The sequence below is a fragment of the Macaca nemestrina genome, chromosome 10 (genome assembly GCF_043159975.1).
Source record: "Macaca nemestrina isolate mMacNem1 chromosome 10, mMacNem.hap1, whole genome shotgun sequence".
NCBI lineage: Eukaryota > Metazoa > Chordata > Mammalia > Primates > Cercopithecidae > Macaca > Macaca nemestrina.
The window spans coordinates 101,277,892-101,291,458 of NC_092134.1; positions in this window are offsets into that span (position 1 = coordinate 101,277,892).

Sequence of the window (13,567 nt, forward strand, 5' to 3'; positions counted from 1 at the left end):
TGTCTTCGCGAAAGGCTTCTTCAGGGGAAAGCTGTAATTCTGTGAGATGATTTCACAGAACACAAAGAAGTTTCTCAGAAAGCTTCTTTCTCTTTGTTATCGGAGGATATTTCCTTTGGCCCTATAGTCTTCAAAGGGATCCGAAATATCTGTTCTCAGATTCCACAAAAATAAGGCTAGCAAAGAGATCTACGAAACACAGATGTAACTCTGTGAGATGAATTCACAGAACACTAAGCAGTTTCTCAGAAAGCTTCTTTCCAGATTTCATCTGAGGATACTTCCTTTTTCACCATAGCCCTATATGGGCTTCCAAATATCACTTTGCCACTTCAACAAGAACCGTCTTAGCGAAAGGCTTCTTGAGGGGAAAGCTGTAACTCTGTGAGATGATTTCACAGAACACAAAGAAGTTTCTCAGAAAGCTTCTTTCTCTTTGTTATCGGAGGATATTTCCTTTGGCCCTATAGTCTTCAAAGGGATCCGAAATATCTGTTCTCAGATTCCACAGAAATAAGGCTAGCAAAGAGATCTACGAAACACAGATGTAACTCTGTGAGATGAATTCACAGAACACTAAGCAGTTTCTCAGAAAGCTTCTTTCCAGATTTCATCTGAGGATATTTCCTTTTTCACCATAGCCCTCTATGGGCTTCCAAATATCACTTTGCCAATTCCACAAGAACTGTCTTCGCGAAAGGCTTCTTGAGGGGAAAGCTGTAACTCTGTAACACGATTTCACAGAAAACAAAGAAGGTTCTCAGAAAGCTTCTTTCTCTTTGTTATCGGAGGATATTTCCTTTGGCCCTATAGTCTTCAAAGGGATCCGAAATATGTGTTCTCAGATTCCACAGAAATAAGGCTAGCAAAGAGATCTACGAAACACAGATGTAACTCTGTGAGATGAATTAACAGAACACTAAGCAGTTTCTCAGAAAGCTTCTTTCCAGATTTCATCTGAGGATATTTCCTTTTTCACCATAGCCCTCTATGGGCTTCCAAATATCACTTTGCCAATTCCACAAGAACTGTCTTAGCGAAAGGCTTCTTGAGGGGAAAGCTGTAACTCTGTGAGATGATTTCACAGAACACAAAGAAGTTTCTCAGAAAGCTTCTTTCTCTTTGTTATCGGAGGATATTTCCTTTGGCCCTATAGTCTTCAAAGGGATCCGAAATATCTGTTCTCAGATTCCACAGAAATAAGGCTAGCAAAGAGATCTACGTAACACAGAGATAACTCTGTGAGATGAATTCACAGAACACTAAGCAGTTTCTCAGAAAGCTTCTTTCCAGATTTCATCTGAGGATATTTCCTTTTTCACCATAGCCCTCTATGGGCTTCCAAATATCACTTTGCCAATTCCACAAGAACTGTCTTAGCGAAAGGCTTCTTGAGGGGAAAGCTGTAACTCTGTAAGACGATTTCACAGAAAACAAAGAAGTTTCTCAGAAAGCTTCTTTCTCTTTGTTATCGGAGGATATTTCCTTTGGCACTATAGTCTTCAAAGGGATCCGAAATAACTGTTCTCAGATTCCACAGAAATAAGGCTAGCAAAGAGATCTACGAAACACAGATGTAACTCTGTGAGATGAATTCACAGAACACTAAGCAGTTTCTCAGAAAGCTTCTTTCCAGATTTCATCTGAGGATATTTCCTTTTTCACCATAGCCCTCTATGGGCTTCCAAATATCACTTTGCCAATTCCACAAGAACTGTCTTAGCGAAAGGCTTCTTCAGGGGAAAGCTGTAACTCTGTGAGATGATTTCACAGAACACAAAGAAGTTTCTCAGAAAGCTTCTTTCTCTTTGTTATCGGAGGATATTTCCTTTGGCCCTATAGTCTTCAAAGGGATCCGAAATATCTGTTCTCAGATTCCACAGAAATAAGGCTAGCAAAGAGATCTACGAAACACAGATGTAACTCTGTGAGATGAATTCACAGAACACTAAGCAGTTTCTCAGAAAGCTTCTTTCCAGATTTCATCTGAGGATATTTCCTTTTTCACCATAGCCCTCTATGGGCTTCCAAATATCACTTTGCCAATTCCACAAGAACTGTCTTAGCGAAAGGCTTCTTCAGGGGAAAGCTGTAACTCTGTGAGATGATTTCACAGAACACAAAGAAGTTTCTCAGAAAGCTTCTTTCTCTTTGTTATCGGAGGATATTTCCTTTGGCCCTATAGTCTTCAAAGGGATCCGAAATATCTGTTCTCAGATTCCACAGAAATAAGGCTAGCAAAGAGATCTACGAAACACAGATGTAACTCTGTGAGATGAATTCACAGAACACTAAGCAGTTTCTCAGAAAGCTTCTTTCCAGATTTCATCTGAGGATATTTTCTTTTTCACCATAGCCCTCTATGGGCTTCCAAATATCACTTTGCCAATTCCACAAGAACTGTCTTCGCGAAAGGCTTCTTGAGGGGAAAGCTGTAACTCTGTGAGATGATTTCACAGAACACAAAGAAGTTTCTCAGAAAGCTTCTTTCTCTTTGTTATCGGAGGATATTTCCTTTGGCCCTATAGTCTTCAAAGGGATCCGAAATATCTGTTCTCAGATTCCACAGAAATAAGGCTAGCAAAGAGATCTACGAAACACAGATGTAACTCTGTGAGATGAATTCACAGAACACTAAGCAGTTTCTCAGAAAGCTTCTTTCCAGATTTCATCTGAGGATATTTCCTTTTTCACCATAGCCCTCTGTGGGCTTCCAAATATCACTTTGCCACTTCAACAAGAACCGTCTTAGCGAAAGGCTTCTTGAGGGGAAAGCTGTAATTCTGTGAGATGATTTCACAGAACAAAAAGAAGTTTCTCAGAAAGCTTCTTTCTCTTTGTTATCGGAGGATATTTCCTTTGGCCCTATAGTCTTCAAAGGGATCCGAAATATCTGTTCTCAGATTCCACAGAAATAAGGCTAGCAAAGAGATCTACGAAACACAGATGTAACTCTGTGAGATGAATTCACAGAACACTAAGCAGTTTCTCAGAAAGCTTCTTTCCAGATTTCATCTGAGGATATTTCCTTTTTCACCATAGCCCTCTATGGGCTTCCAAATATCACTTTGCCAATTCCACAAGAACTGTCTTAGCGAAAGGCTTCTTGAAGGGAAAGCTGTAACTCTGTAAAACGATTTCACAGAAAACAAAGAAGTTTCTCAGAAAGCTTCTTTCTCTTTGTTATCGGAGGATATTTCCTTTGGCCCTATAGTCTTCAAAGGGATCCGAAATATCTGTTCTCAGATTCCACAGAAATAAGGCTAGCAAAGAGATCTACGAAACACAGATGTAACTCTGTGAGATGAATTCACAGAACACTAAGCAGTTTCTCAGAAAGCTTCTTTCCAGATTTCATCTGAGGATATTTCCTTTTTCACCATAGCCCTCTATGGGCTTCCAAATATCACTTTGCCAATTCCACAAGAACTGTCTTCGCGAAAGGCTTCTTCAGGGGAAAGCTGTAATTCTGTGAGATGATTTCACAGAACACAAAGAAGTTTCTCAGAAAGCTTCTTTCTCTTTGTTATCGGAGGATATTTCCTTTGGCCCTATAGTCTTCAAAGGGATCCGAAATATCTGTTCTCAGAATCCACAAAAATAAGGCTAGCAAAGAGATCTACGAAACACAGATGTAACTCTGTGAGATGAATTCACAGAACACTAAGCAGTTTCTCAGAAAGCTTCTTTCCAGATTTCATCTGAGGATACTTCCTTTTTCACCATAGCCCTATATGGGCTTCCAAATATCACTTTGCCACTTCAACAAGAACCGTCTTAGCGAAAGGCTTCTTGAGGGGAAAGCTGTAACTCTGTGAGATGATTTCACAGAACACAAAGAAGTTTCTCAGAAAGCTTCTTTCTCTTTGTTATCGGAGGATATTTCCTTTGGCCCTATAGTCTTCAAAGGGATCCGAAATATCTGTTCTCAGATTCCACAGAAATAAGGCTAGCAAAGAGATCTACGAAACACAGATGTAACTCTGTGAGATGAATTCACAGAACACTAAGCAGTTTCTCAGAAAGCTTCTTTCCAGATTTCATCTGAGGATATTTCCTTTTTCACCATAGCCCTCTATGGGCTTCCAAATATCACTTTGCCAATTCCACAAGAACTGTCTTAGCGAAAGGCTTCTTGAAGGGAAAGCTGTAACTCTGTAAAACGATTTCACAGAAAACAAAGAAGTTTCTCAGAAAGCTTCTTTCTCTTTGTTATCGGAGGATATTTCCTTTGGCCCTATAGTCTTCAAAGGGATCCGAAATATCTGTTCTCAGATTCCACAGAAATAAGGCTAGCAAAGAGATCTACGAAACACAGATGTAACTCTGTGAGATGAATTCACAGAACACTAAGCAGTTTCTCAGAAAGCTTCTTTCCAGATTTCATCTGAGGATATTTCCTTTTTCACCATAGCCCTCTATGGGCTTCCAAATATCACTTTGCCAATTCCACAAGAACTGTCTTCGCGAAAGGCTTCTTCAGGGGAAAGCTGTAATTCTGTGAGATGATTTCACAGAACACAAAGAAGTTTCTCAGAAAGCTTCTTTCTCTTTGTTATCGGAGGATATTTCCTTTGGCCCTATAGTCTTCAAAGGGATCCGAAATATCTGTTCTCAGATTCCACAAAAATAAGGCTAGCAAAGAGATCTACGAAACACAGATGTAACTCTGTGAGATGAATTCACAGAACACTAAGCAGTTTCTCAGAAAGCTTCTTTCCAGATTTCATCTGAGGATACTTCCTTTTTCACCATAGCCCTATATGGGCTTCCAAATATCACTTTGCCACTTCAACAAGAACCGTCTTAGCGAAAGGCTTCTTGAGGGGAAAGCTGTAACTCTGTGAGATGATTTCACAGAACACAAAGAAGTTTCTCAGAAAGCTTCTTTCTCTTTGTTATCGGAGGATATTTCCTTTGGCCCTATAGTCTTCAAAGGGATCCGAAATATCTGTTCTCAGATTCCACAGAAATAAGGCTAGCAAAGAGATCTACGAAACACAGATGTAACTCTGTGAGATGAATTCACAGAACACTAAGCAGTTTCTCAGAAAGCTTCTTTCCAGATTTCATCTGAGGATATTTCCTTTTTCACCATAGCCCTCTATGGGCTTCCAAATATCACTTTGCCAATTCCACAAGAACTGTCTTCGCGAAAGGCTTCTTGAGGGGAAAGCTGTAACTCTGTAACACGATTTCACAGAAAACAAAGAAGGTTCTCAGAAAGCTTCTTTCTCTTTGTTATCGGAGGATATTTCCTTTGGCCCTATAGTCTTCAAAGGGATCCGAAATATGTGTTCTCAGATTCCACAGAAATAAGGCTAGCAAAGAGATCTACGAAACACAGATGTAACTCTGTGAGATGAATTAACAGAACACTAAGCAGTTTCTCAGAAAGCTTCTTTCCAGATTTCATCTGAGGATATTTCCTTTTTCACCATAGCCCTCTATGGGCTTCCAAATATCACTTTGCCAATTCCACAAGAACTGTCTTAGCGAAAGGCTTCTTGAGGGGAAAGCTGTAACTCTGTGAGATGATTTCACAGAACACAAAGAAGTTTCTCAGAAAGCTTCTTTCTCTTTGTTATCGGAGGATATTTCCTTTGGCCCTATAGTCTTCAAAGGGATCCGAAATATCTGTTCTCAGATTCCACAGAAATAAGGCTAGCAAAGAGATCTACGTAACACAGAGATAACTCTGTGAGATGAATTCACAGAACACTAAGCAGTTTCTCAGAAAGCTTCTTTCCAGATTTCATCTGAGGATATTTCCTTTTTCACCATAGCCCTCTATGGGCTTCCAAATATCACTTTGCCAATTCCACAAGAACTGTCTTAGCGAAAGGCTTCTTGAGGGGAAAGCTGTAACTCTGTAAGACGATTTCACAGAAAACAAAGAAGTTTCTCAGAAAGCTTCTTTCTCTTTGTTATCGGAGGATATTTCCTTTGGCACTATAGTCTTCAAAGGGATCCGAAATAACTGTTCTCAGATTCCACAGAAATAAGGCTAGCAAAGAGATCTACGAAACACAGATGTAACTCTGTGAGATGAATTCACAGAACACTAAGCAGTTTCTCAGAAAGCTTCTTTCCAGATTTCATCTGAGGATATTTCCTTTTTCACCATAGCCCTCTATGGGCTTCCAAATATCACTTTGCCAATTCCACAAGAACTGTCTTAGCGAAAGGCTTCTTCAGGGGAAAGCTGTAACTCTGTGAGATGATTTCACAGAACACAAAGAAGTTTCTCAGAAAGCTTCTTTCTCTTTGTTATCGGAGGATATTTCCTTTGGCCCTATAGTCTTCAAAGGGATCCGAAATATCTGTTCTCAGATTCCACAGAAATAAGGCTAGCAAAGAGATCTACGAAACACAGATGTAACTCTGTGAGATGAATTCACAGAACACTAAGCAGTTTCTCAGAAAGCTTCTTTCCAGATTTCATCTGAGGATATTTCCTTTTTCACCATAGCCCTCTATGGGCTTCCAAATATCACTTTGCCAATTCCACAAGAACTGTCTTAGCGAAAGGCTTCTTCAGGGGAAAGCTGTAACTCTGTGAGATGATTTCACAGAACACAAAGAAGTTTCTCAGAAAGCTTCTTTCTCTTTGTTATCGGAGGATATTTCCTTTGGCCCTATAGTCTTCAAAGGGATCCGAAATATCTGTTCTCAGATTCCACAGAAATAAGGCTAGCAAAGAGATCTACGAAACACAGATGTAACTCTGTGAGATGAATTCACAGAACACTAAGCAGTTTCTCAGAAAGCTTCTTTCCAGATTTCATCTGAGGATATTTTCTTTTTCACCATAGCCCTCTATGGGCTTCCAAATATCACTTTGCCAATTCCACAAGAACTGTCTTCGCGAAAGGCTTCTTGAGGGGAAAGCTGTAACTCTGTGAGATGATTTCACAGAACACAAAGAAGTTTCTCAGAAAGCTTCTTTCTCTTTGTTATCGGAGGATATTTCCTTTGGCCCTATAGTCTTCAAAGGGATCCGAAATATCTGTTCTCAGATTCCACAGAAATAAGGCTAGCAAAGAGATCTACGAAACACAGATGTAACTCTGTGAGATGAATTCACAGAACACTAAGCAGTTTCTCAGAAAGCTTCTTTCCAGATTTCATCTGAGGATATTTCCTTTTTCACCATAGCCCTCTGTGGGCTTCCAAATATCACTTTGCCACTTCAACAAGAACCGTCTTAGCGAAAGGCTTCTTGAGGGGAAAGCTGTAATTCTGTGAGATGATTTCACAGAACAAAAAGAAGTTTCTCAGAAAGCTTCTTTCTCTTTGTTATCGGAGGATATTTCCTTTGGCCCTATAGTCTTCAAAGGGATCCGAAATATCTGTTCTCAGATTCCACAGAAATAAGGCTAGCAAAGAGATCTACGAAACACAGATGTAACTCTGTGAGATGAATTCACAGAACACTAAGCAGTTTCTCAGAAAGCTTCTTTCCAGATTTCATCTGAGGATATTTCCTTTTTCACCATAGCCCTCTATGGGCTTCCAAATATCACTTTGCCAATTCCACAAGAACTGTCTTAGCGAAAGGCTTCTTGAAGGGAAAGCTGTAACTCTGTAAAACGATTTCACAGAAAACAAAGAAGTTTCTCAGAAAGCTTCTTTCTCTTTGTTATCGGAGGATATTTCCTTTGGCCCTATAGTCTTCAAAGGGATCCGAAATATCTGTTCTCAGATTCCACAGAAATAAGGCTAGCAAAGAGATCTACGAAACACAGATGTAACTCTGTGAGATGAATTCACAGAACACTAAGCAGTTTCTCAGAAAGCCTCTTTCCAGATTTCATCTGAGGATATTTCCTTTTTCACCATAGCCCTCTATGGGCTTCCAAATATCACTTTGCCAATTCCACAAGAACTGTCTTCGCGAAAGGCTTCTTCAGGGGAAAGCTGTAATTCTGTGAGATGATTTCACAGAACACAAAGAAGTTTCTCAGAAAGCTTCTTTCTCTTTGTTATCGGAGGATATTTCCTTTGGCCCTATAGTCTTCAAAGGGATCCGAAATATCTGTTCTCAGATTCCACAGAAATAAGGCTAGCAAAGAGATCTACGAAACACAGATGTAACTCTGTGAGATGAATTCACAGAACACTAAGCAGTTTCTCAGAAAGCTTCTTTCCAGATTTCATCTGAGGATACTTCCTTTTTCACCATAGCCCTATATGGGCTTCCAAATATCACTTTGCCACTTCAACAAGAACCGTCTTAGCGAAAGGCTTCTTGAGGGGAAAGCTGTAACTCTGTGAGATGATTTCACAGAACACAAAGAAGTTTCTCAGAAAGCTTCTTTCTCTTTGTTATCGGAGGATATTTCCTTTGGCCCTATAGTCTTCAAAGGGATCCGAAATATCTGTTCTCAGATTCCACAGAAATAAGGCTAGCAAAGAGATCTACGAAACACAGATGTAACTCTGTGAGATGAATTCACAGAACACTAAGCAGTTTCTCAGAAAGCTTCTTTCCAGATTTCATCTGAGGATATTTCCTTTTTCACCATAGCCCTCTATGGGCTTCCAAATATCACTTTGCCAATTCCACAAGAACGGTCTTCGCGAAAGGCTTCTTGAGGGGAAAGCTGTAACTCTGTAAGACGATTTCACAGAACACAAAGAAGTTTCTCAGAAAGCTTCTTTCTCTTTGTTATCGGAGGATATTTCCTTTGGCCCTATAGTCTTCAAAGGGATCCGAAATATCTGTTCTCAGATTCCACAGAAATAAGGCTAGCAAAGAGATCTACGAAACACAGATGTAACTCTGTGAGATGAATTCACAGAACACTAAGCAGTTTCTCTGAAAGCTTCTTTCCAGATTTCATCTGAGGATATTTCCTTTTTCACCATAGCCCTCTATGGGCTTCCAAATATCCCTTTGCCAATTCCACAAGAACTGTCTTAGCGAAAGACTTCTTGAGGGGAAAGCTGTAACTCTGTGAGATGATTTCACAGAACACAAAGAAGTTTCTCAGAAAGCTTCTTTCTCTTTGTTAGCGCAGGATATTTCCTTTGGCCCTATAGTCTTCAAAGGGATCCGAAATATCTGTTCTCAGATTCCACAGAAATAAGGCTAGGAAAGAGATCTACGAAACACAGATGTAACTCTGTGAGATGAATTCACAGAACCCTAAGCAGTTTCTCAGAAAGCTTCTTTCCAGATTTCATCTGAGGATATTTCCTTTTTCACCATAGCCCTCTATGGGCTTCCAAATATCACTTTGCCAATTCCACAAGAACTGTCTTAGCGAAAGGCTTCTTGAGGGGAAAGCTGTAACTCTGTGAAATGATTTCACAGAACACAAAGAAGTTTCTCAGAAAGCTTCTTTCTCTTTGTTATCGGAGGATATTTCCCTTGGCCCTATAGTCTTCAAAGGGATCCGAAATATCTGTTCTCAGATTCCACAGAAATAAGGCTAGCAAAGAGATCTACGAAACACAGATGTAACTCTGTGAGATGAATTCACAGAACACTAAGCAGTTTCTCTGAAAGCTTCTTTCCAGATTTCATCTGAGGATATTTCCTTTTTCACCATAGCCCTCTATGGGCTTCGAAATATCACTTTGCCAATTCCACAAGAACTGTCTTAGCGAAAGGCTTCTTCAGGGGAAAGCTGTAACTCTGTGAGATGATTTCACAGAACACAAAGAAGTTTCTCAGAAAGCTTCTTTCTCTTTGTTATCGGAGGATATTTCCTTTGGCCCTATAGTCTTCAAAGGGATCCGAAATATCTGTTCTCAGATTCCACAGAAATAAGGCTAGCAAAGAGATCTACGAAACACAGATGTAACTCTGTGAGATGAATTCACAGAACACTAAGCAGTTTCTCAGAAAGCTTCTTTCCAGATTTCATCTGAGGATATTTCCTTTTTCACCATAGCCCTCTATGGGCTTCCAAATATCACTTTGCCAATTCCACAAGAACTGTCTTACCGAAAGGCTTCTTCTTGAGGGGAAAGCGGTAACTCTCTGAGATGATTTCACAGAACACAAAGAAGTTTCTCAGAAAGCTTCTTTCTCTTTGTTATCGGAGGATATTTCCTTTGGCCCTATAGTCTTCAAAGGGATCCGAAATATCTGTTCTCAGATTCCACAGAAATAAGGCTAGCAAAGAGATCTACGAAACACAGATGTAACTCTGTGAGATGAATTCACAGAACACTAAGCAGTTTCTCAGAAAGCTTCTTTCCAGATTTCATCTGAGGATATTTCCTTTTTCACCATAGCCCTCTATGGGCTTCGAAATATCACTTTGCCAATTCCACAAGAACTGTCTTAGCGAAAGGCTTCTTCAGGGGAAAGCTGTAACTCTGTGAGATGATTTCACAGAACACAAAGAAGTTTCTCAGAAAGCTTCTTTCTCTTTGTTATCGGAGGATATTTCCTTTGGCCCTATAGTCTTCAAAGGGATCCGAAATATCTGTTCTCAGATTCCACAGAAATAAGGCTAGCAAAGAGATCTACGAAACACAGATGTAACTCTGTGAGATGAATTCACAGAACAATAAGCAGTTTCTCAGAAAGCTTCTTTCCAGATTTCATCTGAGGATATTTCCTTTTTCACCATAGCCCCCTATGGGCTTCCAAATTTCACTTTGCCAATTCCACAAGAACTGTCTTAGCGAAAGGCTTCTTGAGGGGAAAGCTGTAACTCTGTGAGATGATTTCACAGAACACAATGAAGTTTCTCAGAAAGCTTCTTTCTCTTTGTTATCGGAGGATATTTCCTTTGGCCCTATAGCCTTCAAAGGGATCCGAAATATCTGTTCTCAGATTCCACAGAAATAAGGCTAGCAAAGAGATCTACGAAACACAGATGTAACTCTGTGAGATGAATTCACAGAACACTAAGCAGTTTCTCAGAAAGCTTCTTTCCAGATTTCATCTGAGGATATTTCCTTTTTCACCAGCGCCCTCTATGGGCTTCCAAATATCACTTTGCCAATTCCACAAAAACTGTCTTAGCGAAAGGCTTCTTCTTGAGGGGAAAGCGGTAACTCTGTGAGATGATTTCACAGAACACAAAGAAGTTTCTCAGAAAGCTTCTTTCTCTTTGTTATCGGAGGATATTTCCTTTGGCCCTATAGTCTTCAAAGGGATCCGAAATATCTGTTCTCAGATTCCACAGAAATAAGGCTAGCAAAGAGATCTACGAAACACAGATGTAACTCTGTGAGATGAATTCACAGAACACTAAGCAGTTTCTCAGAAAGCTTCTCTCCAGATTTCATCTGAGGATATTTCCTTTTTCACCATAGCCCTCTATGGGCTTCCAAATATCACTTTGCCACTTCAACAAGAACCGTCTTAGCGAAAGGCTTCTTGAGGGGAAAGCTGTAACTCTGTGAGATGATTTCACAGAACACAAAGAAGTTTCTCAGAAAGCTTCTTTCTCTTTGTTATCGGAGGATATTTCCTTTGGCCCTATAGTCTTCAAAGGGATCCGAAATATCTGTTCTCAGATTCCACAGAAATAAGGCTAGCAAAGAGATCTACGAAACACAGATGTAACTCTGTGAGATGAATTCACAGAACACTAAGCAGTTTCTCAGAAAGCTTCTTTCCAGATTTCATCTGAGGATATTTCCTTTTTCACCATAGCCCTCTATGGGCTTCCAAATATCACTTTGCCAATTCCACAAGAACTGTCTTAGCGAAAGGCTTCTTGAGAGGGAAGTTGTAACTCTGTAAGACGATTTCACAGAAAACAAAGAAGTTTCTCAGAAAGCTTCTTTCTCTTTGTTATCGGAGGATATTTCCTTTGGCACTATAGTCTTCAAAGGGATCCGAAATATCTGTTCTCAGATTCCACAGAAATAAGGCTAGCAAAGAGATCTACGAAACACAGATGTAACTCTGTGAGATGAATTCACAGATCACTAAGCAGTTTCTCAGAAAGCTTCTTTCCAGATTTCATCTGAGGATATTTCCTTTTTCACCATAGCCCCCTATGGGCTTCCAAATATCACTTTGCCAATTCCACAAGAACTGTCTTAGCGAAAGGCTTCTTGAGGGGAAAACTGTAACTCTGTGAGATGATTTCACAGAACACAAAGAAGTTTCTCAGAAAGCTTCTTTCTCTTTGTTAGCGCAGGATATTTCCTTTGGCCCTATAGTCTTCAAAGGGATCCGAAATATCTGTTCTCAGATTCCACAGAAATAAGGCTAGCAAAGAGATCTACGAAACACAGATGTAACTCTGTGAGATGAATTCACAGAACCCTAAGCAGTTTCTCAGAAAGCTTCTTTCCAGATTTCATCTGAGGATATTTCCTTTTTCACCATAGCCCTCTATGGGCTTCCAAATATCACTTTGCCAATTCCACAAGAACTGTCTTCGCGAAAGGCTTCTTGAGGGGAAAGCTGTAACTCTGTAAGATGATTTCACAGAAAACAAAGAAGTTTCTCAGAAAGCTTCTTTCTCTTTGTTATCGGAGGATATTTCCTTTGGCCCTATAGTCTTCAAAGGGATCCGAAATATCTGTTCTCAGATTCCACAGAAATAAGGCTAGCAAAGAGATCTACGAAACACAGATGTAACTCTGTGAGATGAATTCACAGAACACTAAGCAGTTTCTCTGAAAGCTTCTTTCCAGATTTCATCTGAGGATATTTCCTTTTTCACCATAGCCCTCTATGGGCTTCCAAATATCCCTTTGCCAATTCCACAAGAACTGTCTTAGCGAAAGGCTTCTTGAGGGGAAAGCTGTAACTCTGTGAGATGATTTCACAGAACACAAAGAAGTTTCTCAGAAAGCTTCTTTCTCTTTGTTAGCGCAGGATATTTCCTTTGGCCCTATAGTCTTCAAAGGGATCCGAAATATCTGTTCTCAGATTCCACAGAAATAAGGCTAGCAAACAGATCTACGAAACACAGATGTAACTCTGTGAGATGAATTCACAGAACCCTAAGCAGTTTCTCAGAAAGCTTCTTTCCAGATTTCATCTGAGGATATTTCCTTTTTCACCATAGCCCTCTATGGGCTTCCAAATATCACTTTGCCAATTCCACAAGAACTGTCTTAGCGAAAGGCTTCTTGAGGGGAAAGCTGTAACTCTGTGAAATGATTTCACAGAACACAAAGAAGTTTCTCAGAAAGCTTCTTTCTCTTTGTTTTCGGAGGATATTTCCCTTGGCCCTATAGTCTTCAAAGGGATCCGAAATATCTGTTCTCAGATTCCACAGAAATAAGGCTAGCAAAGAGATCTACGAAACACAGATGTAACTCTGTGAGATGAATTCACAGAACACTAAGCAGTTTCTCAGAAAGCTTCTTTCCAGATTTCATCTGAGGATATTTCCTTTTTCACCATAGCCCTCTATGGGCTTCGAAATATCACTTTGCCAATTCCACAAGAACTGTCTTAGCGAAAGGCTTCTTCAGGGGAAAGCTGTAACTCTGTGAGATGATTTCACAGAACACAAAGAAGTTTCTCAGAAAGCTTCTTTCTCTTTGTTATCGGAGGATATTTCCTTTGGCCCTATAGTCTTCAAAGGGATCCGAAATATCTGTTCTCAGATTCCACAGAAATAAGGCTAGCAAA